Raw genomic sequence first — 25,385 nt, 5'->3', positions numbered from 1 at the left:
TCCACCGAGTGGTACACCAGTGCACCGACCAACCTTCTCGTTCTCTCTCCAACATCGTCGTTCGATGGTGATCGCAACGAGGGCAGAAAAGAGCCGTGCACCAATCGAGCACGGTCTTTTTGCAGGATTTTCTTTGTGTCTCGTAATGGAGAGACCGTGCAAACGACGCTCGATGCTCCGAGACTTGGCCCGCGGGATTGTTGCCTGTTGGCTCTCGTTCGAACACCGCTAATTCATCAACGGCTACGGTCAATGGTTTTTCTGACGACGACTCAACGATGTGGATTTTAGGGGTTCCGGCGTTATTTTCGGAAAGGATTCAAAGATTCTTAGGGATTATGCAGATCGAAGGGATTGGGGGTGTATTACTGTAGCTCGCAAAAGAATTCGAACATTTATATAAACTTTTTCTGTATACTTGCATGTACATGTCACTTCTAGGAATATATATTATGCGTGTAATACGAAATATTAAAAAATTATATTATGGCTATAATGTGTCTTAACTATCGTGACTGTATTAATAAGGTAAATGAATCTGAAGATGCACGTAGACGTTCGATTTTCAATCATTGAACAACCAATCTCTTTCGTCCTCCTTTTCTGATTAGAAACAAATTAGGAAGAATAATCAAAACTTTAAAGAACTATCGAGACTAAATTATAAAATGTGTGTCAAAAAAGTCAAGATAAAAAAGAAGAGTACAACGAAAGAATGAGGACAAGCCTTTATCTGAATATCTTATGGAAAGTTATTCAAATCTTGAAAAGAGTAAAACACAGACGCATCGTAAATCTATAAAATTCCTATGAAAAATACAAATACACCATTCCAGCAATTCTGGTGTTAAATTCTTAATCGTGTCAATTTCTCATCGCAGTTTTCCACCCCATAAAATTGAAATTCCTGTAAACCGAATGTCCCAATCGCAAAACGCAACGGGCGACCACAGTCGTATCACAGCAATAGCAAGGATTCCCCAAGACGATTCACTTTGCTGGAACGTTTATTCGGAAACGAAAATTCCCAGCACCGCAATACCGATTAAACAGTGCAAACAGGTTTGCATTTACTGTTCCAGGGGTTAGGAAAAAGCACAGAGTGCGGAAGGTCAACAAAGAGCTTTGCCGGACAAATTGAAGCATGAACGTCAATCTCCCAAGTGCCGATAATCGTTCAGGTCGAACATAACTTCTGCAATCCGGTTTGTAGATAAAATATACGCGGTCTGGACGCGAGGTAGCTTGAATTCTGCTTCTTGATTCGAACCAAACGGTAGAAACTCAAAGAGGCGAGGGTAAGAGCTCGCCAGAGACGATATAACTGGTAAGAGATGACTTAATAACGGCGCGACCATCGTACACACACGTGCCCACTTGAATTCAAGCTGCAAGATGCTAGCGATGGATTCGACACGAGTTCGAACAGATTTGGATTTCGAGTTGAAAGCTTTTTGGTAAACTTGATAATCGGGTCATTCTTTGATCAGAAGCTTCTATAGTCGCGTTCAATTAACGGCTAATGGAAGCAAATCAATGTGGGAAACTTTTCTGTAATTTTCTAGTAATACGTAAATTAAAATGTAATCTCTTAAAAGGAAAGTGTGCTTATTGGAATCTGTGTGGTAATTTTCGCTCTAATTCTTAGATGCTGCTGCAAACTATCTTCTTATTTAATGGTAGAACGATCGAGGAACTTTTTACAACATCGTGGTAATATGTAAATTAAAATGTTGTATATGTAAATGTAGGAAGAGGAAGTGTGCTCATTGAGAATCTTCATTTAATTAACGTAATTAATCTTTTTTAATGGCAAAACTATCTCACGCGTCTGTCGACTATTTTACATAATCCTGGTAAAAAGTCTAAGAAACGTGAAATGTTCGCCTTACCAAAGAAACTTCCTAAAAAAGATCTGCAAACATCCAACAGAAACGAACGCTAAAATAAAAACCCAACGTCCCGAAATCCTCCCGTAAAGTGCACAAACGAAAGTCGACCATTTCGAAAAGGAATAACAAACTGACCCTCTAACTCTGAATAAACGCAGCTCGTTGAAACCTTCGAGCACTTAAACTACCCTGAAGCTGGTGGACCGCCATCCCATCGGAACTCGGGTTCACGCTGGCGCGAGAAGAGTGGTCGCAGACTCGAGAAGCTAAAGGCGTCGAGAAACGGAAGGCTACGCAGACGCCTGACACTGGGGCAATATTGAAGCAATAATCTTGGCTTCCTTCCTCTTTCTCCCCGCGTTACAATGTATACCTTTGCTACATGGAGATATTAAACTTACCTGCTGCCTGTGTGACCGCCTCTTTCTGTGTTTGTGTTCGTGTGCGTGATACCGGTGCAGCTATCGTCGATCTTTATCCCCTGTTTCTCGGCCGCGCTGTTAAATAGCCCCCGGGGGAGTATATCGGCCGCGTCCGACGTCGGTTCCCGCACCTGCAATCGATGAATAATAAAATCATACTTTGCAACTGTACTGCAAACTCAGTCCTTCTGTTCTCTTTATTTACTTTTATTCCGCTTAATAGATAGATACAAGATGATTATTTCTACTAATTCTTGGATCTGTTTCTACGCGACGATCGATCGCGTTACAGAGAATGCAGACGATGAGCGATCGACGTTGTCTCAGCTAACAATGAATCGTTAAAATAAGAAGAATGAAATTTTTACAATTATTTTATTAATTTAATGAAATTTTCATTATCCACGCGTATTCAACCTCTTACCCCTAACCCATGGTTTCGTGATTTCCAATCTCTAAAAAATATAGTTTAACAATTTTTCCAATCAGAAACAATCGCCAAAGTTTGCTTTTTCTGGAGGTTTGCGAAAAGGGGATTGGATCGCGGCACAAATTGAAAGCCGCAAGGTTTCGCAGGCAGGATTTAAGGGTAGTCGTTTGTTTTGTAATTTTAAATTAGCAATTGAATTTTTAGGAGTGGGGTGAGACATACAGTGGTGGGGAAAGTAGGATAGAAGCGCGACGAGAAATATTTTTGGAGCTGGCGTTTTGGCTCGAGGTACTTGACAGCTGATAGAGCAAGGGTGTTGGGACTTTGGTGTTCGAGATGCTTCTGAAGAATGCTTGGGAATGATGGTAATGAAAGCTGTAATTAACTATGCGCGATGAAACTACGTTTCGAGTATTCAGCGTGTGAGAACAGTTTTAACGTTTAATTGATTCGCTGCTATGAAAATATGGTTCTCCGTGGAATTGCACATCTCTTCAACTGGAAATGTTTGTAGTTTAGTAATGGCGATTTTAACATACCGTTTACTGTTTTCTACCATCATCATCATGATATTATAATATTATAATTTATTATATAATATTATAATATTATAATTTGATATTATAATTTATTTATATTTAAAAAACCGAAATATGTTTTTTGTGGAAACTTTTTACGAATCCTTGAGTACACATCAAATATTTACAATAATATCACGGCTCATTTTATGTCGTCTTTTTAAAAGACAGAGTTTACTTATGGTAAATGCCATGTACTATGGACATCAAGGCACTAGACAGGGGAGAAATTCCAAGAAGGGACTCGAAATCGTAGAAAACAGGACGTGGAAAACAGAATATCATGCGAATAACGCGGAGAAAGGATACGGACACTTAAAAGGAGCACTTTGTACCTAAGTGTACTATATCAAAGCAGAAGGTGCAATAGAATATGAACAAGGGAAGAGGTTGCAAAGCAGAATTGATAAAGAATCACAGAGAAAGTTCAAGTCTTCTTTAGAATGCTAGAATGCGAGGAATGAGAAACATTTATAGTATATGATACAAATATAGCGAAATTTCCACATAGATGAACATCGGTAGATAAAATACAATGCGTTGGCTTCAAAACTCTATTCGTCTTGATACTTTGCAATTAAATTAAAAACCTCGTTTTATCCAAATCTCTAAACCTAATTTAAATCTCATCTATTACTTGCGATAATTTCATATGTTGCGATAAATATAAAAAATATATAACGTGAAGAGAACAAGTAAATCTATAATTTAAATCCGCATAGTACATAGCTGGCCATAAGTAAAACACTTGTGTTGGATGAAATGTGAAATTAGCTATAAATTCATTGGTTTCACTGTTCCGTTATATTTTCATAAATATATCGCTTCATATCATACGTACGTCCGTATCATACGTATCTTATGATGTAAAATATAATTTCTCAGACTATTTCTCAAATTAGAGACTCTCTTACCAATGACACCAAAACAGGGCAAATAATTTAGCAAATTCTACGCTGACTGGAAAGGAACCTTCCAGTCCCTAACATCCACGTGGAAGCGTCCTTCGCTTTCAAGATGGAGGTGACAAAAGGATGAAAATTGTCGCCAGAGTAAATCGTGCACATAATAAAGGGGGCGGCTGGCGAGACAGCGAAATGCCATTTCGTCTACGTCGTAGTGGCGGATTTCTCTCATTCAAAATTTACTCGACGGAATAAATGATTTTCATAGAGGATAGCCGGTGGTAAAATTCCTACGAGGGTAAGATAGCTCATTTTCTGGATCATTCATTCTAGATCGTTTTCTCGTCGGACCAGAAAAGTAGTTTCATTCTTGTATGAAACATTAACGGCGTCTCACAATATATAAATTGTATTATTCTGTGCAAAGTTCATGATTGAATTTTAAGATGTTAAAACATAGATGACTCGAACGTTCCTCGTTGCATCGATGTTTCCAAATCTACATGCAAAACCAGTCGCATTTGGCCATAATACCAAAGGCAAGGCCTCTTGCTTTGCAAAAAAACTGAACAACCTCTCTATGAGTTACGCAAGTTGTAATATACAAGAAAATAGAATAGAAGAGGAGGAGAAGGAGGTAAAGGAACGTTGCAACGATTTTCGACAAGTTATTCGCGAGGAGAACGACCAGCAGCAATGACCTAAAATTGCGTGCCATTGGTACGAGAGTTTTTCATACGAAAATAAATTCTCTTCTGTTATTCGTATGCATGAATGTGCACGCGGTTTCGAGCCAGGACTATCAACTTAATTCGGCCTTAAATTCTCGGCCCACTTGGCTTTAGCTTGTATATAAGAGAGCCGCGTGCCAACTGCGGGGAAACTCTATCGTCTACTCGGTCGTGACAATGTGCATGGAAATGTGGACAAGCTCGATGCTGCCTAATCGCCGACTAGCTTCAGCCGCCTCGGGATTTCCTTTATATTTCGAGTCCTCGCGACGATCTGCCTGGATTGTTCTAACTGGTACACGAAACTACGACACCGAAATAGCTGCAGCGTGCCTCCTTCCCCTAATTTTCGCGTTTAAATGCGGTTTGGGTGGATTTTGAATGACGAAGTTTCAGGAATATATTAGTTTAATCAGTTTAGAATTATGTTAATTTGTAATGTTCACTATTTCATTATTTCCGTTGTTCTTTTACATAGAATCAGTATAATGGTTTTAAATGTGAGACAGTTTAAGTTGAGATAAACACCAATTGGAAATATTATACTTAATCAAATATTTTTTAATTGTCCGTCCAACTTGCCTGATAAATGATGTATTCCAATTAATGCTGTGTTCATTATTTGGTCAATTAAAGAAGTTTAACGTTAAGCGAATAATTGTGAGAATAATAGATTGAGAAGCAGGTTGTTTGTGCAAATAATCAGTTTACCTGTTAATTGAAAATTTGTTCGTGAAATAACATGTAATAAAACTAGCGAACGTTAATCGAAACGAGCGTAGATAGTAACAGGTGTAGCGAGCGTATAACAGTATTAGTAAGAAACAAACACACTGCATATTCGTAAATTCTATCAAAAGCAAATAAACATACTAGCATATGACGAATCATTTGTTTCGTGGAATAAAAGATAAATCATTTAATTTGAAATAAAGCGACTTAGCTTTTATGTAAAATCCAGTATGAAACATTTATACTATTTCAAGAATTGATTATTTCTCAAATAAGATTAAAAAGTAATATTACAACAACATTATTCGAAAATTTCTTAAAAAGCAATTCTGTTCTAAATTACCATCTAGTAAACGTTCCAATCTTCCTCCCATTTCTTCTATTCCTCAGAACACAATTCTGTTCCAAATTACAATGTCTTAAACGTTTCAATCTGAGACCAGGTCGATTATACCCCAACATCCTCTCGTACATCTGCAAGCTTCTCTCAGACACCATCATCGTGGACATCCGACGACGTCGTTGCGGTAATCGATGTACTCTTGACGTTTCCGAGCGTCTTCGACGCTCCATTATCGTGTCACGTTCGTCGTCTATTCGATTGCTTGTAGGAAATTCCAACGACCCAGAATCCGGCACAGGTCGCGTGACCTACATGCTCGCAGAAAGGATTCCTAGGAATGTGTGAGTGATCACCAAACCTCCTTCGATCTCTCTCTCTCTCTCTCTTTCTCTCTCCGTATCTGCCTGTGTCTCTGTGTCTCTCCTTCGTTTCCTGCGTCGCCAGGGTGGGTGCGAATATATATTGGAGACGACTACCCTGATTTCCACTGTGTTGGAAATCTCCTCTTAGTCCACTATGTCATCGAGATTACCCTATCCACTTTCACGCCGCCACCCCGACGGAATGTCGATTTTCATTTAGACATTCCTTATTTTCAATGGCGGGAAATTTAATTCCGTTTACGTGTCGCGAATATCGATATACCGCGGGGAACGAGCGCGTGGACGCGTTTTCGCCCACGGGAACGCGCTTGTCCCCGTTTCTCCTCCATCCTCTCTTTATTCTGCCGCATGAAACGTCTCGTAAAAAAAAGTGGACGACCTTCTTTCTTCGTTTTTCTTTTTCTTTCTTTTTCTTTTTTTCGTGGCAGCCGGTGGATAATCTGAGCGTAGCGTGAACGAGATTTGTATGGTATTCTATAGAAGCTTGGGGAGTTTTGGATTACTTGGCAATTCGTGGTTTTCATTGACCATTTTGGTAGCAGAAACAATGAGTTTGTGGCTTTTTAAGAAATTGAAAAGAATTTTTTTCGTTTCTTTGGTTCTATTTATTATAACGTAAGAAGGGGAAGGATGCTTTGAACGAAGAAGAATAATGTTTATGTCTGAAGATCGCAGGAGAAAATTATGATAGGTATATTTCTGTTGGTTCTCTGATTCTACTGCGAAATTATGATTGAAAGGACGAATTTTAATATAATTGAAAATGAAAACAACCTGTCGGATCCAAAGATGTAGGTCTTTTAAAAAGAGCTTCATTGCTTGAATTTAACAATTATTATATGCTTCGAATACTATTTACACCATATGTTAATTTCTCACCAAATATATGTTTCCCATAAATATCTCAGAATTTCTATATAAAATCTAGATTTGTTTCAAATTCGACCAATGTAGTCATAATAGTTGTGTCTCATTACAGGCCAATGAAACTTTGAAATGCTTTATATAACCAACACATTATGGTTATAAAACTTTTGAAATACTTTCGCGAGCCAGTGTATATTTCATTCTGTCAATCCTTCAAATCTTTTGAATGCAATCACGCGCCAACCATTTCCGTAAATAAATCATAAAACATAAAAATCTCTAAAAATATAGGAGAACTCGAACGCGGATGAAAACCCGAGAGACGTGACAGGGTTAAACCCAGCATTGGTACATTACTAACATACCACGTCCCTCCGACACTGCTGGTAAATGTAATTTTTAATAAACTTCTCGACACCTCGTCGTCTGAGAAATATCACGATGGCACATAACACCTCGGCAGGTCTGCGAGCTATCGGTAGCCATTATCGTTAACACGGCCGCGTGTTCCGTCGACAGCGATTCGATTACTCGTGGGAAATTCCGTCGACCCAGAAATCGTATCGACAAGCTTCGTGTGACCTCGATGCAGACTCGCGAACGTGGATGAACACGAAGGGCGACGAAGACGAAGAAGGTGGGAGGCAACGAGGCACCAGAAATTCGCGAACCGATCGAAACGAAAGAAATACATGGAACTGGTTACCGTGATTTCCCACGTGTCACCCAGGCCTCGGCTGTTTCCTCTCGCCACGTCAGCCGGAATTACGAATTCGATTTCAGCCCATCTTCCCTTCGTCGTGTATCGGCGACAGGTGCATCGCCACGGAACTAGAAGCGACGACGAATCGAAGAGGCGTCCAGAGAGGTCCTTGGAATTCCTCTTGGAATTTTCTTTTACAACCATTGACGTGGGCTTGAGGTCGATGTTGTGTACCTTCTAACTATTTCGCAGACTATATCAGCTTTCGAAGGTTGGTAGTTGGATCTCGTTATTTGGATTTCGCTTAGCAATTCGGATATGTTTGAGGAGGTAAAGGAAACGTGGGTTTTATTATTCGGAGGCTCTAGGATTTCGGTGCATTCGTTAGTTTTTAGAGTAGAAGACTTTTTTGCGGTGAAAATTCACTTCTTTAGGACAATTATCAAATTTAAATATCCTGTAGTATATTTAAATAAATAGTTACATATTAAATACTTAACTGTAAATATTTTATTTAAAAAATGGAGCATCCACCTACCATTTTAAAGCAAAGCTCTAAGAGGACGTGATATTAGCGCTCTAACTTATAAATTTTACTCGTGAATCCTGTAAAATTACATCGCTGCACTAACAATAATTTTTACGAAGACCCAGAGAAGCAGCACGACCATGCTTCACAGTAATCTGGTCGCGTATAATCACGAGGAAGATGGGAAGGGGAGAGAGAAGCGCGAGAGGGTCGAGGTGATGAATCGAGAGAGACCGGGGTGGCAAGGAGCGTGGAGCAACTACAACATAATTCAAAATCTCATTAGACCGCCGCCATGAAGTACAATTTTTTGCCCATTACACTGGCTACGGAGCACGTAAGAAGGACGTCGCTCTCCGCTGAAAAAGGCTCGCTTCCGCCCTCTTCGCGATGCGTCCTTCCCGTACGAGGTAAATCAGCTTTGATGTATCGAGACACCTTCTTTCGGCCGTTCAATTCACGCATTCGACCTTCGTTTCGCAAAATTATCAGGTCATCTTCGTAATGAACGAGGAATAAAGCTTCGTGAAAGGACAAGAAACGAACTGCCGGCGTGAAAATGGTACTTTGTGGGTCAGCGGATATTTTTTGCGTTCTGACTTAGTTTAGGTTTTTACGAGAATGTAATGAAAGCAGGAAGCAGATGGACGTTTTCTCAGACCACTTTCATAATCGAAGAGATACGTTTTAACGTAGTTTAAAGGATATTATATATCGTGTTCTTGTTGTAATAAAGGGACAACATTTCTTGTTAAGTGCATCATTCAGGCTACGGTGAATTATGTATGTCCGAGCTTTTACAAAATAATTCACCCTCTACGTATTTGGAGTTTAAATTGAATACATTGCATCAAATTTTAGTATTATTATTAAACTGTATTACTTTAATTTCTCAAACAAGAATTAACGATACATATGAATAATATTGGCAAAAATTGCACAATAGATACGAAAATCATTATACAATCAGCTTTTTGAAAGAATAACTTCCACATATATAGTAACAAGTAATCTACAGTAAATAGAATAGCATGATACAGCGATAATCGTACCACCCGTAGCACTCAATTTTCTCATTTTTCCCTTTTTTATATCCCTATTTATTTCCCTCAATGTACAGCCCCTAGCTCGAGTAATCCACAGTAAGTAGAATAGTGTGATACTAATCAGGCCACCGAAACTCAATTTTCTTCTTTTGTCCACTTATTTCGTTCAACAACAGCCCATAGCTCGAGCGATCCACTGCAAGTAGAACGGCGCGATACTAGTCAGACCACCCGAAACACTTAATTTCTCCATTCTTTCCTAGCTACTTTCATCGACAACACTTAGTTCCATTCGTTATTACAAAAATTCCATGATCATTCCCGTTTATTAATTCGCCGTTGGTGTCGGCCAAGGAAATTAACTTCAGGAGCGAAGTGGTACGGGTGCATCGATCAAACAGGCGCACCGCTTCGAAAACATCGCGGAACCTTTTCCGAACGCGCCGCTCCGATAGAGATTCCGCTAATTAATTTAACTTTCACAGTTTTCCGGCCGCGAGGATGGCGAGGGGGCGGGGCGAGTCTACAAGCCAGCCAACGGAACTTCCAGCGTCGATTTACGACGCGGCGTGTTCACGCCGCCCGACACGGGGGTGGCTCGACCGCCGCCAACTTGCACCGTTTCTTCTTGCCCTCACTCACACCCTCACGACCTCGTTCGACCCTTTTGGCGGCGTAGAGGAGACGGTGCGAGAGTTTGGACAACTTTTGGCCGCATTGTTGTGGCGATCACGACGTACGACTTGGCAGAGCATCCCCCTTTGAATGGGACGCGTTCGAGAACCGACGAAGAAAGCGATGAGCCGTGCGTAGGGGTGGCCGGCGCCAATACACAATATGCGTGCAAGCAACGCTGCATCCCTTCCTGTCGAGAAATTGCCCGGTAACTTTCCAACTACCCTCTCCGTGGGATGAAAACAATAGCCAGGAGAAGGCAAGGGAAGATAGTTGAAAGACGATCTCGGTGGAAGGTTGTACGATACACTACAGGGTGATTTACAGTACTCGGTGTTTGTTCTGTGCGCGAGATGGTTGTAAAGGTGGTCCAACGGCTGGTGTATCGAGGATGCTCGAATTTGTAGAGATTATTAGAAAGTTTGTTATTTAGGAGCTGCTGCGCGGTTCTTTGTCGTCGAGTAATGGCCTGTTTCGATTCATCGATTTTTAACTCCTTGTCTTGTAGTATCGTGGGAAAGTTTTGCGAACTACGCGTGAAGAACATGAGTAGTATAGTAGAGGCTGAAATTAATGGAATTTAACTTGTATATTCAATATATCGTAGTTAAATAACTTTAGCTTAGCTTGCAAAAGATATTATACGCAACGTGCAATCGTAAATTAACTCGCGAACGTGTTACAATATTACATGCTAACGTGGTGCGAAATTATATAAACAATTTAATTCCTTAAGTATAAGAAATGTTTTCATTTGAGTCTTCGTTTCATCCTCATTCTCGTGACAAGAATGATCTACACATTTCACTGGACGAGGGTTAAATCGTGAGGAAAATTAAGCTATTAATTAAGGTACGGACTTTTCAAATTAATTATTCAGACGAAACTTCACCCTAGAATTTCAATATTCTTCTGCACGTTTCTAATACCTAAAGAACAGTAAAATCTTCTGGAATTTTCTGACTAAATATTTATCACCATTTTGCATTAAATAATTTTCCTAACCAAGCGATATCGAATGGAAGAAATCAGTGGCATTCGAACCCACGAAGATGAAACTCGAGGGCGATCGTGCAGTAAGAGGACCGATTAAATTAGACGAAATGGCCATTAAAAAGGTGGCCAGTAATCCAATAATAAATTTGACCGGTAACTAGCCTCGTTTAGTAAGAGAAAAGGGGGGGGGAGAAAAAGAGAAAAGAAAAATAAGAAGAAGGAAATTAACGCGAAACGTATGAGCGTTCTTCTCGCCGGAAACGTCTTTAACGCGCATTACTTCCCGTAAGTTACAGCGCGATAAATTTCGTCACGGGAAAGGAAAAAAAAATTTTCCGAGCATCTCGGAAGAATTACCAGCGTCCTAAATCATGACGCCGAAGCGAGCAGGAAGGAGCTTTACGAGCGGAACCAGGAATCGCGATCGTCATTCAACGCGATTGCCGAAGAGCAATACAGTTCCTTCGGGTCACAATTTTTTTATGGAACTCTGGATTTACTTCGCTGAAATTGTTCGTTGAAGTTAAAAAAAACTAAGATTTTATTGAATTTAAACTACATACGGTAGCTGCGACTGAATGTATACAGGCAGGTTCGTTATTCTGAACGTTTCGAATAAGATTTATAGTTTACGAAAATATGTAGAATTTTAAAATGAAAATAATTAGAAGAATTATTTTCTTTGTCACAATATTTACTTTTCCTGAAAAACTTATTGGACACTTGACATTTTCAATCCCATTATCATTGAATTCTTATATTTCAATCCTGCTTTCATTTTAGCAAATAAACATTTTAATGTTTTAAGATATTTAATATGCCGCATTGAAATGCAAATCATGTATACTAGTAAGAGAATCTTCTCATATTTTGTTCGAACTTGAAATACCTGTTAACATTATAAAAATAGAACTGAATCGAGAGTGATACGATATATGAGTATTTACCCAATCAAAATCACCTAATCCATTGATTCTAAAAAAAAAATCAAGATACTTACAAATACTTTCTACCAGAAGTGTACTAGATCCCTCAGAGAAGCTCGTTACACGCGTGGATTGCGATCTTTGCGTAAAACGTAAGTCTCGTTGGGGATGTACAGCGATGCGTTAAGGGAGGCAACAAGGCGGGGTTGTTGGTGAGAGAAAGTAGTCGAAGCGCGATGGAAGGGAGTAGGAGTTGAAGAAGAAGAAGAGCGGAAAGAAGGCTCGGGGTGTTTTGCCGTGACGCGTTCAAGAGGAGCAGTAGCAGGAGAAACTGGCTGTAAAGACGAATGAAAGAGGCACGCACGCAACGACCGTTGCGTCGTTCCGTTTTCCTGCCTTCGTTCGCGCTTCTTTTTCCTCTTCTTGTCTCCTTACGAGCGGAGATAAGCGTTTCGTTAATTGCTCCACTATTTACGCCGGCTCTCCTCCGGTCGAGTCTTCATTACGTCGCGCACGGGATCTCGTTAATTAATTCCCGGCTGAACGAAACCACCCTCCGGCGTCGTTAATGCTCCCTCCCTCAGGAGCTACTGGTTCTGCCTCGTATCGTCAGTGATGCCGTTTTGAGAATATTACTCTGGCCAACTGGCGGTCAACGATCGACTATCGTCAATGGTATCGAAAGAAATTGTATGAAAAATGGATAAGTACAAGTACTTTATTATGCGGAAATTATCACATGCGTGTGTTTTCTATGTAAAGTTAATTGAATATAAATATTCACAGTTAAAAGAAACAATTTTGAGTTTCGCCGTTGACGTTATATACTAATAATTGCTATTTCTATGCTAATTCTAATTTGTGTCGCATATCTGAATCGGTATCGCATATACATATGTGTGTGTATGGTAAAAATACGTACGGATTTGTACACAGTGAATATATTAATCAATCTTGCGCAAACGGAGGTTTTACATAAATTCCTTTTCCTAAATGCTTAGGTCGCTCTATCGAAAGAATTTCTGTAAACGTTTCAAACATGTGTCATGAATTACCTCGTCATGAATGGTGCATAAACCCTGTGAAAGAGCAGTTCGCTACTCGGAAAGGGTAGCAATAACGTTTCAGTAGGATGAAAATATTGGCACTTTGATTTGGAACTTTATTAAATAACAGGGATATATAGGGGCGGATATTTAGGTTGGCCCGTCATGCGTTGCGAAGATATGAGCCCCAATTGCCAGTAATTTTTGCAGTGTACGGGTTGCTCGATTCTTGGCGAGTTTTATACCGTATGAAAAGATCCGGGCTGGCTGCTGGTGGAAGCACGCGATACCCGAAGGGCCGATAAACTGCCGTCGAATATTCCGGTGTGTCAATAAACGTGTAATCGAAACGCAAATGGGATACAAAGTCCTCTTTTACAAGTGTCCTTCTCTCTCTCTCTTTCTCTTTCCCTTTTTATCTATCTTTCGCGGGGGATGAAAGATACGCGGCAATAACTTTGTTTGACTGAAATATCTGCTGATATTAAAAAATGTGGTTCGTAAAAGTTGCATGGGTATCAGGGGGGCTACGATACCATGGCAATAACTTGTTTTAAAATGAAACGCTGCGCTGTTTTATGCTCACCGCGATAGCAAATACTTAGATACTTTATGACTTTATTGTGCACGGTGTATCAGGTGAACAACGTTATTTCTCCATTCTGCATACTTTCAACGATACAAAGGGACTATTCGAAAAAACAGTAACCTTATAAAAAATTCCATTCAGAAATTCACTGTTGTTAATCTATCCCAGAACGGTATTCAACGTAATCGTTGCAAACTAGTTATTTCAAAATATTCTAAAAAATTATTCCTCCGAAATTATTAAAAATTAATAACCTTCCGAAAAATGTTCTTTAAACTATGTTTTTCTTTTAATCTACCTCAGAAATTATTCGAACTTAGCCACTACAAAATAATTAGATTTTCTTCTAAAGATCGTTCAAAATCAAATAATTTCTCAAAAAGAAAATTATATTCAGAAGTTCTTTGTTAATAATTTATCCCAGGTAACTACTAAATATAACCGTTGCAAAATAATAATTAAAAGATCTTCTTCCAAAAGTGACTATAAAACAACAGGCTCATAAAATCCTCTAATAACAAGAAACCCAAGCTCGTCAAGCAAGAAGCGTTCAAACACCCTTATCCGAGCCAGTTTTTCTAGCCTCTGTCAAACAAGGATGATCTACTAGCTTCGTTAATGGGTCGCCATCTGTCGCCACGTATTTCCTCCGGTAAAAAGCTCTAGATGACTTGTTGGTCCCGTGTTCGAAAGGTTAATCGCGATACTATGATTCTCGCTAAAATTGACAGCTGGCATTCAAGTAAGAAAGGAGGGAAAAAGATGGAAAACGAATCTCCGTGGATCGAGTAATGTATTTTACATTCAGTGGTATCGCGTTTTATTACGAGCTGCATGCAGACAGATTTGGTTGTATTCGCGGCGGAGGAAAAAATAGAGAACAACGCCGCGAAGGAAATTAACTCGGATAAAATTGTAGGCGAAATCCGAGACGAACGTCTCCGAAGGAAAATAACTGGGAAAAACGTGTCCCGACGCGGCCGCTGGCAACATCCAGGGTAATCTCACTCGAATCATCAAGGAGTGTTTCTTAAGCTGACACGAAAGTATGCCGCTCCCAAGCTCGTGAAAACTCCCCAGCCTTCATTACGCGTCTTCTTTCGCTGTTTCTGTGACTCGTCTTCGCGAGGGTTTAAAATTCCTATCAGCCAGAATTGGATGGAGATGAAATTAGAACTCGACAACCACCAATCAAAATGAACTATATCATTTCTTCTTTTGATTCTTTTTGAAGATAACGAAGAAAGTTGTATGGCTTGGAAAAGTTTCCTTTTTTTGACTCTAGTCTTGAGTTGCAATCGCGTTTTAAAGGAATCTTTGGATGAGTTTGTTATTGTAGGGATCAGTGTGCTGGTTAATTACGACGAGTGAAATAATGAGCTGCATTTACAACTTTATAAGTGAACTTAAGAAGGGAATGAAAGAATGAGAAAGAAAAAGGAAAAAGAAAAAGTACTGAAAAAGCGAGAAATGAAGATAGAAGAAGGAGGCCACTAAAGAACGTTAAATTTCTCTTCCTAAAATTCCACAGTTGCAACTTATTACCAGAAGACATACGAGTAGAGTGGCTGTACAAACGAACACCAGGAGCTACGATTTAAAAATGTTAAAAACTCCAAACGACGCGCAGCAGGCAAAATAAAATTAAATGAAACCCAACTAGAAAATAGAAATAGAGCGCGGTGTCGCAGCTTGCGAAAGCGAAAGGGCTATCCCTAGGGACGGTGGTACGTATCGCTAGTGCCTCTAACCATTCGAGTTCTATGTAACCTTCTCTGCCACCATTCCTACATTTTGTACCTTTTATTTGCAATTTTTGTAAATGTGTTCGACTGGACGGATGTAGTGACTTCTTTAAACAGTCTTGACAAATCTCTAGTACTTGAAATACACGCGTTGCAATACGAAGCTTTTTACCGATGTAAAAATAGTTTGTTTCTGATTAACAAATGGCTTTGCAAGGGCCAAGACGAGATAAGCGAGAGGATAAGATAAGCCATAAACAGAGGAACTGTTACTTCAGATGAATCGCTAGAGGCTTGTCACGTGAAACGATTTCAGATAGGGATCTCATTAAGATGAAAAGCTTTGTTTATTGAATAAAGCGTTTCATTCGTCCGGATATCATAAAATTTTTCATATCATTTATTTTACTCGTGGATTTTATTACTTTGAGCTAGTTAAATGAAATTCTAATAACATCATGTAGAAAGTTTAAACGCCATCGAAACGATAATCCGTTGGTGATTTATTAAAATTTATATTCTTAACATTTATACTCTACGAATTACTTTTTAAATATGCCATGATATATTATTGATACTAATGAAAATGCTTGTGTTTGTGTTCCCAACAGAATTAAGAATTTTAGAGAACGCACGTAAATCCACGGTTAACCATAGAAGCAGTTAGTGTTTCGTATAACGAGCGCTTAAGAAATCGGCCATCCTGGTAGCAAACCGATCGTGGTCGATTTTCGAAGCAGGAAAATAACTTATCTATTCGTAACTTCCGCGGGTTTCCACTTGCCTGCGTGCTTGAAATATGTGCCGTATAGAATGGATCCGGCAAAACAGCGACCGGCATGCAGCGGCGAAGAATAATGGCAGGCTGTCACAATACTCCACAAACCGTTACTCTCCTATCGATGGATCGTAGGAAGAATTCAGCTTTTTATTCGATACGATTGAAAGCTACGTAGAGCACTTGCCACAAGACGAATCCGTCAAAATCGACTGATTTTCTTCCGGCTTTATGTTTCTGTTCGAATATACTCGATAGGGACTTTGATCGATCATAAAAGTCGAGAGAAAAAAATATCATTAAAAAAGAGAATACAAATTGATAATTATGCAAATAATAATAAAAATAACTAACAATAGAGCTCGGTATCAAAGATAAGAATATTAAAAGAAAATTACGCCGAGATACGTGGTAAGTGGAATAAGTCAATTATTGCTCAGACATAGACCAGTATATTCTACTTTATATGTACAATTGATGAAAACTAATTACTAGTCACATACATCGTAGTAAAAATAATTAGCGATATAGTTAAGATCTAAATGAAGCACCGAGATACATGTTAAGTGAAATATGTCGGTCAACGATCAGACTCCTGTTTACGCCTAGTTAACTTACTTTTGCGTTCAAAATTTGCTCTTTGATTATGAATAGAAATTAATAAATAATAAATAATAACAGTAAGCTTAAAAGTACAGAAGACCAAAGGCTAGCTATCAGCTCAAAGGCAAATATCAGAGTAAACAAAAACTATAAAGCCATAATCTAAATTATCCACAAATTTTCTATAAGAATAAAGTTCCACTGTTCTAAATTTCAGTATCGTTCGTTCATCATTCTAAACGCGATATTCAAGTCCCACAGTCGCGTCGCTCATTAGAGCTATACAATTATATCTCGGCCGAGCTACCTAGTGAAATAAATTCTATCCAAAGCAATGCTATTCGATAACAGCAACGCAAATATCTGCTGTCGTTACTACAGCAAAACGCGGGGTAGGGTGAAAAAAGAAAAAAAGAAGAAAAATAGGGGAAAATATACAGAGGGGAGAAAAAAAAGAGAACGATAGGCTCTCGCATCCGGACCACCGGAAGCTGATATAGGCGCAGTCGCGGTCGCCTCCACCTCTTCAATGCATAGTGGCAGAGGTTTGCACCCTCCAATGAAAATTTCCTTCTACTACAACCTTTTTTTTCCACACTATTTTCAAATGCCGTTTGGCCGGTTCGCGATCGCCAGAGAATTTTCTTCGGTCATTTTTCATCCGATGATCTCCGCGCGTTTCAGGTTAGTTTGTTCACACAGTATCGTATCGTATTGTACCGCTCGAACGTTGTCCGGTCACGAAATAAGCGATATATTACAAAAACAAGCGATGCTATTTGACTATTGGAAAATTCAAACGATTCGGTCCTTCGAAACGCGGGATATTGTTTGCAGCGAAAACTCGCCAGTGGCGAGTTTCGTTTCATCGTAACACGCGACGAGAGTGCGTGCGAATCGAACGAAACCGACTTTGATTACGATACCGAATCCTCTATTTACAGTTTTTACCACGGCATCGACCAATCGGAAAATGAAAAATAATTATTGACTATAGAGATACTGAAATTGTTAGAATGCCGGATTTCATATTTTTCGCTTTTACAGAAAATACGCTGGTGCTTTTGATAAAATTGGTGGTGAGTTTCATTGGTATAGAAACATGGTTATATCCTACCAGTTTTTGTCAATTCTGTTGTGAAATATATTGTTATCAAAATTAGCTAACCATAGTTTTGTAGAGCGTTATTCGAGAACTGTTCTACGAATGTTTTCTACACTTATTGTATTTATTTATGTTTGTTACATCGTCTCGATTATAATCATCAATCTATAATTACGAATTGTGAATTGATAGTTTACCGTTAATGTATAAAAGTAAGATGTGTTTGCTGTGAATATTGCTCATTTCTTAACTAATTTGTCAAACTGAAGGAAGAAATAAGAATAGTTGAAAGAATAGAATAATTTAATATTTACATTTCTTGGGCTTTTCATTCAATTTTATACGCCTTCCATTTTTTAAAATGCGAATTATATATTACTCGTATATATCAGGAAACAGGACAATAAAAAACAATTTCTATATTTCTTCCTTGACGATGCTTTAGGACCAAGACTTAACAACAAGGATAAATTTATACTCAGTTGGTATAGCTGGTTAATTACGCCACGGCCATTAAAAGTGGATACATTCGACCCACGAGATCTCTTAACCTGCCCGCTTCGCGGTACCTCGGGGATTGTTAAAAAATATAATACGCTAAAGCCGCGCATCGACGCGAATTTCAGTTTCGCATTTTCCGTCTTCCGCGTTAATTCTACGTCAAACGACTCTCTCCTAACGAATTCATAAATTTTCAAAATTTTGTATCATAAAAATATTTTTCTTCTTCTTCATTTCATCTTTTTCCCGCTTGTTGAGATTTAAACGAAAATTTCCAGCCGACAATTGGTTGTTTCACGATATTATATATCGCGCTTTAACGCGTATTTCGCTTTGCTATTAACGGATCAAATTCCGACATGCATTCCAAAAAAAAAAAAAAAAAAAAGGAAAAAAAAGAGAAACGGAACCTGAACGCTGTAAACGAATATATGTTTACTTCATGTTTGTACGCAAACAACATCTCGTAAATACAATTCGCGAGAAAAATATACATGAAACTGTCTGCAAATACAACCGATAAAGCAATTAGTAAAGCGTTTGTATTGCGATATCTCTTGATTAATTAATTAATTCCTCCAAAGATACATGTTAAGAAAACTAGGTTTTTTGATATTTCATTCTGCACATATTGTCAAACTATCTCGAAATTTTCATCTCGCAGAATTGCGAATATTTAACTTTTCATTCTCACCTGTCGTTTCACAATTTCCCTGTAGCAGATTATTTAATATTTGGTTAAATCGCGGCTGTCATTCGATGTAACAAACCAGGAGATTGATCACGTGCTTAAAACTAAAAGCTGTACTTCTGCAGGACAAAAAGTATCAAGAAACGGTGCAACGAAAATCTTCGACACGTCAAAATTCTACGATATCCGCAAACTCCAAACACAATTTTACATATCCCCTTTCTAATAAATCAAAAACGTTAAACCAAGAATCATGCATGGTTCGATACGAAACCTAATCCCGTTGATATCGCCTGGAAAACTGGATCCAACTATCTCTTAACTCAACCGGCCAATACCTGGCAACGATTCGCCGGCGTCGATCGAATTCGATCTAAGCGGCGGAATTTGCTAATCCTGCGTGATCGAGCAGGCCGACGCGACGACCGTAAAACCGGACGAATGCAAATCAGTTTCGAGGCGGGGTCGAGGAACTAAAACCGAATGAATTCCTCTCGGAAGGTTCGTCGATTATCGAGGAACGGTGGAGGTGGAGTGGAGTGGAAAAGGGCACTTTTAACTCAACGAAATCCTGCGCAATCGAACGAGTGCTTTGCTTCGGGATCTATCACTTTACATTGGAGAAACAGTGACAGCGGGAAATAGTGAGGAAGAGAAAGGAACACAATCGAAGAGGAGTGAATCGTGCAGTTAGTAGCAACGCGTGTACTTGCGTGCGTTTGTATACGTTTGAGTATGCTTGTATGTGTTTGTACACAGGGTGCCTCGCGTGACTAGATCAACATACATAAAATACTGAAGCGTGTGTAACAAATTTATAGTTTTATTTGAAAGAATAGAGGCGATTGAAAAATTTTTAAAATCACTTTTACAATGGATGAAATTGACACGGTAAGTCACACAAGTATTCGTACCTTTGCAATTATTGAATCTAAAAGATTAATATTTTTTAACAATAATATATACCCTGCAATGTTCATTAGTAGGAATATATCGTAGTATAATTACGGTTTTAATTAACATGTAATTTGCTGAAAAATAGGAATTCGTTATAACATTTAGAGGGAATTTGGAAGAATACTTCTGAGACTCGCTGTTTAATTTCGTTCAATAAAGTTCTTCTCCATCTTCTACCGTCCCAGAGCTACAGCTTGTTCCAATTAGAACACCCTGTACATATACATATACAGAGATACACTTATACAAGCAACATACGACAACAACATATCTAAATACATTGAAACATAATATACAAACACGCACAATACTACTAACTGTAGGACGATTATACGTTTGTATATATTTACTCGTGTGCGTGCTGGCTGCAGTTTACGATCGTTCTTTACGTCAAGGGCCAAGATATTTTATCGTCATTCGCCTCGTCCCTTCCATGATACGTTTCTCTATCTTCCATTCCCCTATCCCTGTCTTTCCTATATATATACGATATAGAATGTACGATAGCCACGACTCTTGATTGGGTGCACATTCGCCTAACTTTGTCGTCCCCTAGTCGCATTATGGTAATTCCACTATCGCGCCGTGCATCTTCCGATTAAACACTCGAACGGCCACTCCGTATCCCGTGAATTTTAATATTTCTTTCTGGTCCGTGGCTGTTCCAAGGGAAAATATTACCTTCGCCGGCGAATACGTATGGCTATTTGTTAGAATCTCGATATGTGTTCGGGAATAGAACCCGGAATGGGATTTCTCAGATTTTCCACCTTGAGACCGTTAATCGACTCGTATTTCACCGGGTCATGCCGTGAAAACGTGGAAGACAGTCGAATATTGTTTCTCGCGGGGCGATGAAGTATTATTATTATTTCTGTTAGATTTTTATTGCATACAGGATAAGGACGATAATGGGAAAGGGGAATAACGTATAATGGTAAAACTAAGTTCTTTTTCAATATTCAGAACAATATCTAGAAATGTTACAGGCAAACAACGACCCATAAAATGTAAAATAAAATGATAAATGAATAAAATACATGATTAATAGCTTTATACGTTTGATAACGACACGATAAAAATATAATTTTCGCTCTAGTCGATCAGATATTCTGCCAAACTGTCATTTGAATTACATGTTACTCTCGATTCTATCTGATAAACAGAATTTTAGCTTATACGTAATAAACAGAGAATTTTCTATGATGACTGTTGGAATATTTTCGCTAACCACTGTATATTTGCCTCACGTCACAAAACTCCTATCTCTTCCGCACTAATAACCATCGAACTAATCGACAAATAATCGCCGAACCGATGGCCGCAAAGCAGTCAAATTTTTTAATTCAACAGTTGTACATATCAGTCGATAAATGACAATAATAGGAGCGAGCGCGACATTACCGCAACGAAACGCAATTTCTCGCTGACGTTATTGCCATAAATTTATCCTGACACCTGTACAATCCAGATTTCAAATTTCCGCAGCCATAATGGAAAATCATCCTAGTTTTCATTTAGTTTCTCGGTGGAAATACGCTCGATGTGACAAAGGCTGAGACAGATAACATAGAAAATTGAAAAACTTTGTACGCTCGTCTAAATACCACAGACTATACTCTCGTTTGAAGAGGGAAGCGGAAATAAGGAGAATTTCCTCTACCGATGGACTCCAATTTTTCTGTTATCATAGAAGAATAATTGGAAGATTTGTGTACACACGAATCTCGTAGAAAATTTTCTATCCGAGAAATGGAAGAGAAATGTTCTAAGAAGTAATGGACCTTTCTTTAAATTTTCGATGAAGAAGGGCAATTTATTTTAGTATAGTTTCAATCGTCTATTTACATATACTAAGTGGGTGTTCGTAAAGTTGGCGTCGCGTTACATGGCTTACAGTGGAGTACGGTATAATGTTAATTTTCTATAGCGTCAGACAATCCATTAAACTCGATTGAAACTCTGAAACTTTGCAAAGCGTTTAGGATCGACTTCCACGAAGCATAGTCTTCTATAGACACCAAGTATACGGGTCTAGAAATTACTAGGATATGATACTAATAATAGAAGCGTTATATGACCGAAATATTTAAAAGTCCCGATAAGTCCCGATAAATAATTAGTATTTCTACTTATGACGACTTCGTAATGCTCATTTCTGATGGTCACATCTTTTTACCAATTAAATATACTTTTAACAAATAACCTAAATATGATAATTTCAATTTCGATCTCATATTCTATCTATATATCTGTATCTGTTGATTTACCTTTCTAATTTTTCTAATGTAATTTTTTATCAAATAGTATTCTAGCGATGTATTAAGCAATTTTATAACTACATAATTACACAATCCTTACAAAAGACTAACTTTTATTAAATCATAATCTACTACTATTTTATTATTTCTATGTAATACTCCATGAAATCTTGAGCTGTTTTGTAATTACGTAACACAACAACGAAACACTTGTCGCAAATTTCTCAGACCCAATCCCAAATATTCTCGCAAATCTAACTTCTCGATGCGGAAACTTTCGGAATCCTCTCTGAGGCAGCTCCCAAAGCGAAGGTCAAACCTAATCTCGAGGACAGCTCATCAACCAGTTCATCCCTGACTATACAGGCATCAAACGCGGCCAGACGAGACGATTTCCAGCCAGCATGTCGCTTTCCGTTCGCATCACGGGCCACGATTACCGAGACGAGGTCATCGCGATGCATATTCATGAAGGCGTTGGGCATACTCAAAGGAGACTAGCGAACGAGCCAGACTAACCACGAAGAAGAAACTACAAGAACAAAGCACTGGTGAAAAACCAGAAACAAATCCATGTAGATTGGTAGCGACAGAAACGAAGAAACCAAGAAAAGAGAAATTTAGATAAGAGAGGAAAAGAAAAATGGGATGAAGAAAGTTGATGGAAGTACGGGGAGAAAAAATAGCAGTGGATGCACTGATTTTGGTAGGTCTAGATTAAAATTGAAGCATAGTAATATGCCGGTGAACGAGGACAAGCGGGCAGCTTGTAGAATCCGCAAGGTACACGCGAGTGGCACGTGGAAACGTAGTAGGAAGGAAACGAGCAGATGAAGGTAAGGGCGGTAATAACAGGAATAGCGAACGACGGTCGGGGAGAACAATAACCATGAAAGCGCACCGGGAACACGGCCAAAAGGCAAAAATGTCGGCTGGGCGGTAGCTACGCGAGGAAGCTGCTTTTTTCCTGGTCTCCGTCGTCACTGTTGCTCGCCACTGTCGTCCACGTGTACGCGTTCCACGGTTCGATGGACCGCTCTTCTATTTTTTTTTCTTTCCCTACTTTGCTTTCTTTCTCTCGTTCTTGTTTCGTTCTCTCGTTACACCACGAATCAGGCGACACCGGAGGGGAACGGGGGTAGGTTTCGTTGTGAAAGCAGAGATCCAACGAGCTCGCGGATTGACGAGCTTCGGAAATATCGCCGACTGATTTGTGTGTCGATGCACGTTGCGGTGGAACCAGATACGAGCCACGGGGGTAACGTTTCGATCAGAAAGAACGAGTAGTATGGCCTGCTGCTGATAGAAAATGCTGTCCTTTGTCGAATTGAAATGTGTGCTTTTGTGGAAAGTTTGGAAATATTAATGCGCGGTTGGGACGAGTGACGAGAAAGCTAAGTAGAATATACCTGTATTATTCGGACAACGTTATTTTGTAAATACGTGTAACATATCTTGGATTAACGTGAGTGTTTGAAGTATTAATGCGCGCTTGAGGAGACCAAGGAGAAAATTAAGTAGAATATACTTGTGATGACCAGACAACGTTTTATTAACAATATGCATGGTATAGTATAGACTTGATGCGAATTTTTAATTAATTTATTAATGTATGATAAGATCGAAGGAGAAGGAATTAAGTAGAGTACATGCGCAGTGCTCAGACGTCCGCTAAGACGCGTTCTTATACTACTGAAATAAATCCAGATACTTTCAATCGGATAATACTACGCTATTTAAAATTTAATTGAACTCATCATTTCCCTACTTTTACTTTTGAAATTAACATTACAGTCGCGAGTGGAAATTTCGATCATTTCGATAGATTCTTGTTTAGACAATTTCGGTAAATAGAATCTTAACCAAATATTTTACAAACATACCGAACAAATACGAAAAGCAATACGCAATTACCGTTGAAACACATATTCTCCAGCAACCTTATCGAAAAATGTGTTGCACATTTGTCCATCTACGAGGACACGAAAAAATTCTATGCATTCCGAAGTAGCTATCTCACACGGACAACAGGCGGTTCAGTTTCTTTCGCTCGTTGATTCTAAAAGGGGGAAGGGACTTCCGGTCGCTGTAAATCGTCCCCTGCATCAACGAGCGAGCGTCATAAAGGCTGTTTGACAATCAGTAACATTGGCAGCCGTCACCGTTCACAAAACGTTTCCGCCATTTCGCTTTTATACCTGGAACGCGACTGGAAGCGTAATTCGCGTTTACTTTATCACATCGTCGATCGTTGGCCGTTCGTCGCCTCCGGCTGTGGTGTCATAAAATCGCGAGGGGTGCGGTTTAGTCATACATGGAGCGTCGAAACGCCTCTGGCTGCGACGTTGAAATTAACAGACTTGCTGAAAACAAGCTTTCGCGCTACTGCTACGTTTTCCCTTCCCCAAATATCATCGTTATTCAACCCCGTGAACTTGCCCCACGGTTTATCCGGCTTTATTCGCTGTTACGGAATACGTGGCGAAACTGGTCTGCGTTAATGCATTCGGTCGAATTAGAAACAGCGTAATCTATGTTCGCGAGAAGGTTAATAGCTTGAGATTTGAAGGGCTATTATTTCCACTCTGTTATGAAATTGTTTGAAATGAAATTCAAAGGAAAAATGTTTCTTCGATGGAAGAAATTTATCAAAAATAATCTCATTGAATCTGCAACGATAACGAATTCTTAATAGTAAATGAAGTTGCGATTAAGATATTAAAAATATGATTTTGTAAGAGAAGCACGCACGTGGCACAATATGAAAATCACAGCCGCTTTGTCCACTCGGAGCGTCTGTCACAAAGAGAAACATATTCGCGTGTGAGCGGCACGCGGCGCGAATGTAAGCGCAGTAATCCGGTTTACCGGTGGCGGCGGTATTGGATAACAGGCTTTTCTCGCACGTGCGCGCCTGTAACTCTGAAATGTGGGCCGTCGATTCATTAATG

The 25,385-nt window shown here is 39.2% G+C and overlaps 1 protein-coding gene across 2 annotated transcripts in view; it reads right to left on the bottom strand.

The window, feature by feature from the left end:
* LOC126866438 (bifunctional heparan sulfate N-deacetylase/N-sulfotransferase) overlaps window positions 1-25,385 on the bottom strand; it is a 365,667-nt gene that overhangs the window by 250,729 nt on the left and 89,553 nt on the right. For both annotated transcript variants that reach the window (XM_050620010.1, XM_050620012.1), the window contains exon 3: window positions 2,294-2,445. The gene's annotated coding sequence lies outside the window, so the exon portion shown is untranslated. The remainder of the gene's footprint in view (window positions 1-2,293; window positions 2,446-25,385) is intronic.

This window comes from Bombus huntii, chromosome 6 (genome assembly GCF_024542735.1).
Source record: "Bombus huntii isolate Logan2020A chromosome 6, iyBomHunt1.1, whole genome shotgun sequence".
Lineage (NCBI taxonomy): Eukaryota > Metazoa > Arthropoda > Insecta > Hymenoptera > Apidae > Bombus > Bombus huntii.
The sequence above is the reverse complement of the archived record's forward strand: the minus strand, read 5'-3'. Positions and strand labels throughout refer to the sequence as shown.